Raw genomic sequence first — 6000 nt, forward strand, 5'->3', positions numbered from 1 at the left:
CTACGCTTGTCCTCATCCCAATCCAAGTGCTCCCTCCCAGTGCACACCTGAGAATGGAAGTGCCAGAACATGTCTCTCATCCAGACCCAAAGACTTTCTAATGTGTAATTAGGCCTTCAGACACTTGACGTGTACGTTCACATTGGTCTTTATCAGGCTAAATTTACTGGGATAATGTTTTGCTGTTTCCCTCTTCTTTCTCCTTTCCTGTACTAAGAAAAATAATAAAGGTGATTCACAGTACTAGAGGATCTTTCTATAGGCTTTTAAGAAAGGTGTGGAAAGGGAGTATTTCAAATCATACCAAATAATAATAATTTTAAAAAACCCTGAAGGCTTTAGAGAAGTGGTGTTGGAAAGTGTCAGCAACTAACCAGTGCTCTTCATGTGCAACAAGCTTTACCCTGGAACAGTGTGAAACAGGCAACAGTGTGATCGAAACTGGCAACAGTGTGGAACAGGCAACTACCTGGGGCCTTCTGAAGACAAAATGCCCTGTCCCTTCAATAGAGGCTTAGTGGGGACATTGTTTACCAGCAGTGTTCCCTCTAAGCTGAGTTAGTGTGAGCTAGCTCACAGTTTTTTAGCCTCCGGCTCACACATTTTTGTCTTAGCTCAGGAAGGATGGCTCCAGAGCCAACTAATTTATGCAGTAGCCGAATCGCTCGCTCACAGCTTTAATGCCAGCAGCTCACAAAGCAGAATAATTGCTCACGAGACTCCACAGCTTACAGGGAACATTGTTTACCAGGTAATGTTGTTTACCTCCATGTCATGAAAACCATCAACCTGCCCATTTCTACACATCAAGCCTTTATTTAAGGGACAGGACATTGTTCTCCAGGCCTGCTGGCAATCCTGGGTAACAGGTTCCAGATGTTCTCCTGCTTAAAGCACCATATAGCCCTAAATATCCATATTACAAATATGCAGCACTATATCTAACCGTAACATTGTTTAAGGAGCATTGGTCACACACATCTGTGGGACCGCACCTCCCACTATGCTCTTCTGATGTTGCCACCCTGCAAGTGGCTAAGATTGGCAACTGCCACTGCATGTGAATTCTCTGTGTTGGCCCCCACCTTCTGGAATGGGGGTCAGGAAAGAGCCCAGACATGCCACAGAATTTACAAAACAGAAACGTCCAGGAGGCCATTTTTATAAAGGGAACAGAATCAAAGTACAGTGGAGCAGTTCAGGAGGGAGCTTTTGTAAGTGACTAAGATTGCAGTCTATTGCAACATTTATCATACATATTTATTTGCTTTTACTGCACCGCCGTGTACCTTTGTGATCTGTTCTTGGCATTGTTTATGATATCCCATGCTGTAGACAGGCTTTCGTTGCTACTGTTTCCTAATTTCTGTAATCCTAGTTCCACTGTATTATTACTGAATATCTTGTGCTGTCTGGTTGAACTGTTTTCTCTATTTTGCAATTCAGCTTAAGTCTGAAATATGGGTTAGAAATGAAGTAAATAAATATTATTATCATTATTATTATTATTATTTCTGGATCGCCCAATCCCTGAGTACACAAGGCTCTGGGCGATTTACAGCAAGTTAAAAACAATATAAAATGAAATATTAAAATTAACAATCAGTCCTAATTTAATAGTCTCCAGATGGCGTCCATAATTTAATCCAAAACCTACTCTGGGCTGTTCTTCTATCTAGTAAGCAGGTTAGGGAGGAGGCCAAAGTGGGCAGAATGGAGGAAAAGAGGGTGCCAGCTACGATGGGAATAAGTTGTGGTAGCTGCTGAAGGCTCAGAAATCAAACAGGGAATGGGTGGGATGCCAGCGGCACGTAAACCAAAGGCTTCTGCGCCTTGCCCAAGTCTGATTATCCTTCCTTATGGGATCTTTTTTCTAACTCCTTAAGAATTGGGTCAGATGGTATTGTCACCGCTATCCAAAACTTTGGAATTAAAAAAAACCAGGTTGCTTACCTGTAACTGATGATCTTCGAGTGGTCATCGGTGCATTCACACCTCTAGGATATAGGGTGTCTGCGCCGACCCCAATCAGTATAATGGAAAGCAAAAGGGATTTTTGCGCCCACTCCCCAGTCACGTGCCGGGCTCCACTGCGCATGACCAAGGGAGGGGCACGACGATCCCGTCAGTTCCTTCTGACTGCTGCCCTCAGTCTCTAAAGAAAGGAAAGGGACCGAAAGCAGAGGGGAAGGAGGGCGGGTGGTGTGAATGCACAGATGACCACTCGAAGATCATCAGTTACAGGTAAGCATCCTGTTTATCTTCTTCATGGTCTCTGTGCATCACACCTCTGGGAGACTAGCAAGCAGTACACACCTACCTGGAGGAGGGAGCTGAAGGTCCTAGATCTGCGCCGCCTGCAACACCGCTCGTCCAACTATTGAACACTGATGAAGACATACATCTAGGGCATAGTGCTTCACAAATGTGTGAGGAGTGGCCCAAGTCGCTGCATTGCAGATATCCTCAAGCAACGCACCTCATAGCAAGGCTGTGGATGTAGCCCGGGAGCAACTTCTTAGCCAAAAAATAGCATAGCTTAATAGTCTCCACAATCCACTTGGATAGACGCTGGGATGACAGTTTCTTCCCTAGGATGGGTAAAGCATAAGAGACAAACAAGGCCAGCGATTTTCTAAAAGGCTGTGTCCGATTCAGATAAAAGAGCAAAGTCCTTTTGACGTCCAGTGAATGGAGCCGGCATTCTACATCAGTCATAGGGGACGGGAAGAACACTGGGAGGACAAAGTCCACTTGGAGATGAAACTCTAAAACCACTTTTCGTAAGAAAGAAACATCTGGAGCCAACATGACCCCACTATGACGGAAACTCAAGTACGGAGGGTCACAGCGAAGCGTTGACAGCTCGCTTATTCTCCTGGTGGAGGTGACAGTGACTAAAAAGGTTGTCTTCCAGGACAAAAGCTGCATACAAGTAGCCATTGGCTCAAAAGGTCTGTCCATCAGTCTCATGAGTACCAGGGGTAGGTCCCAGGCTGGTGTGGGGCTGTGCGATGGAGGAAAAAGGTAGATCAAGCCCTTCAGAAACTTCTCGGTTTGTGGGTGGGCGAAGATGGAATGACCATCAATTGGTGGGTGATTAGCCGAAATGGCAACTAAGTACATTCTCAATGAGGCACAGCTAAGGCCCAGGTGCAAATGGGATAACAAAAAGCCAAAGATCGCCATCAGGTCCAATGGGGGTGGAGGTAATCCTGACAGACTAAGGTAAAATAAGAATTTCTTCCACTTCCCTGCATAAGAAACTCATGTGGACAGTTTATGACAGTTCAGTAGGACATGTTCTATCCTGTCTCTAAACTATCTGTTGCTGAATTTTTGACTTATGTATGGAAGTCAAGAGTAGTACTCTGTAAATCTCGTAAAGCATGTTAGGATTGCTTTGTATTTTAAGATAATGGGAATATTGGTTGATGTTGCTTTAGGACAGGGGTCCTCAAACTTTTTAAACAGGGGGCCAGTTCACTGTCCCTCAGACCGTTGGAGGGCCGGACTAGAGTTTAAAAAAAACTATGAACAAATTTCTATGCACACTGCACATATCTTATTTTGAAGTAAAAAAAACAAAACGGGAACAAATACAATATTTAAAATGAAGAACAAGTAAAGTTAAATCATCAAACTTACCAGTATTTCAATGGGAACTATGGGCCTGCTTTTGGCTAATGAGATGGTCAATGTCCGGTTCCATATTTGTCACTGCTAGTCGCCGCAGCCGCTCACGCCTCTCTTTGCATTGACTCATTGGCTCAAGTCAAAATGCACTTCCATGTTGCCTCAGTTTCCAGTACAACACCCTTTTGGTGATGTAGATGGCTTTAACTTGAAGGGGAGGGAACCTGGCAAGAGAGTCTCCCCACCTAAATCCTGAGACAGGCTCCTGACCAATGCTCCCTGTGGAGTCTTGTGAGCTCCTGGCATTAAAACTGTGAGCGAGGGATCTCTTCGAAAATGTCCCTCCCCACCACCGCAGTGATGTTTGTCTTAGCTCAGGAAGGAGGGCTCCAGAGCAAACTAATCGATGCTGGAGCCAAATTACTGGCTCACAACTTGAATGCCAGTAGAATTTTTGCTCACAAGACTCCACGGCTTTAGAGGGATCATTGCCCGGAGGAGTCCCGCTTTCTCTCACTCTGCAGGCCCCAAGCGGTGGGGGCGGTGGGTGGGTGGCTCACACCATCCGAGAGCCAAAGGCGGCGATGCTCTGCTGTGCTCGTGTGTGTGCACACAGACACACAGGCTCCAAGCACGGCCAGCGGCAAATCCAAGTCCTCCACCTCCCCGTGGCCCCGCTGCTCTCCTCTCGGGACCGAGCCCATCTGGCCAGTGCCCTGTGCTGCTGGGTCCCTCGCAGTTGCGCCTCCGCCGGGTCTCCCACCCGCTTAGGAAGAGCACTTCCCAGCGCCCGCCCACCCGCCCCACACATGGCGCTTCCCTTCCTGGGGACAGACAGGAGGACCCGGTGGAGGGAGAGGTCCGGCCCCTTCCCTTGTGCCGCCGCCACCACCAGCACTTCTGGCGGGCAACCCCTTTGGGAACCGGCGAGCTGGCAGCGCCCGCACTCCAGTGGGGTCCCAAGTGGAGCGGCAGGCAGCAGCAGCAGCCCTCGAAAGCCCGGCACGGCAGTCCGGCTGCTGGCTCCCCCCGCCACGCACCTTGCACGCCCGGCAGCCAAAGCAGGTGAGCCCTGGAGCTGGTGGCGCTGCGGCGTCTCATCCACGGAGCTGACTGGGCCGCTCTGGCTTCCCCGCCCAGGGCTGCAGCTCCGAGAGGCATGGCAGTGCTCAGCCCACACGCGGCGCTCCCGCGGGACAGGGACATGGAGTGGGGGGGAGCCACACAGGCTGAGAGGCGACCCCGGGCCACATACCAGTGAGCCAGCCCTGCCGATGGGCTGGATAAATGTTTTTGGCGGGCCGCATGTGGCCCGTGGGCCGTAGTTTGAGGACCCCTGCACTAGATCGACAATGTCCCTTGCTCTCTGAGGAGGGAGAAAACCCTTGCACACAGCAGAGTCTAGAGTTGCTCCTATAAACTTCACCCTTGTGGCATGAAGGAGCATTGACTTCTGTAGGTTTACCTTGAGGCCCAGAGATTCTAGGGTGACCAAGGTCAGCTTCATATGGGCAAGTAGGGACATCTTGGGAGTCCACTACCAACAACCAATCATTGATGTAGGGAAAAATTTGGATGCCCTTTAAATGGAGGTGTGCTACTATGACCACCATCATAAAAACTCGAGGAGCCATGGACAATCCAAAAGGGAGGGCTTTGTATTGGAAATGCCTGTTTCCTACTGCAAAACGGAGGAACATATGATGGGTAGGGTGAATGGAGACATGGAAATAAGCATCCTTGAGGTACAATGTTACCATCCACACCCCTCGGTTTAGGAGTGGACGAATGGTTTGTAGCGCTGTCATCCTGAATTTTTTGTAAGTGATGAGACAGTTTCGGTGTCTGAGGTCCATTATGGGACGGAGGCCTCCGTCCTTCTTTGGGACCATGAAGTAACGTGAGTAGAAACCCATTTGATGTTGGGTTACAGGCAATGGTTCTATGGCATATTTTTGGAGAAGGGTTTGAACCTCTGCTAACAGTATGGAGTTGGCCTAAAGGCCAAGTTTGTTACCAACCGAGGCGGAGAAGATCCTACCAGTGCGGCGGTCAGAAGAGAACTGGCAGGATCATTGTGCCCTTCCCCTAGTCATGCACAGTGGAGCCCGGCACGTGACTGGGGAGTGGGCACGAAAATCCCTTTTGCTTTCCATTATATCAATCGGGCTTGGCGCAGGCTCACTATATCCCAGAGGTGTGATGCACAGATACCACAAAGAAGATCGATTATTATTGATGTGAAGGTCATCCCTCACCAAATGTTTAGTGATCGTAACAAAATTCTGGGAACACAATTTAAGAATGGGAGGGAAGGTGGCATGGTATAGATCTCAGGAGCTAAGTAGGGTCAGTATTTGGAAG

Source organism: Gekko japonicus, unplaced genomic scaffold, assembly GCF_001447785.1.
Source record: "Gekko japonicus isolate JY-2015 unplaced genomic scaffold, Gekko_japonicus_V1.1 scaffold852, whole genome shotgun sequence".
NCBI classification, from domain to species: domain Eukaryota; kingdom Metazoa; phylum Chordata; class Lepidosauria; order Squamata; family Gekkonidae; genus Gekko; species Gekko japonicus.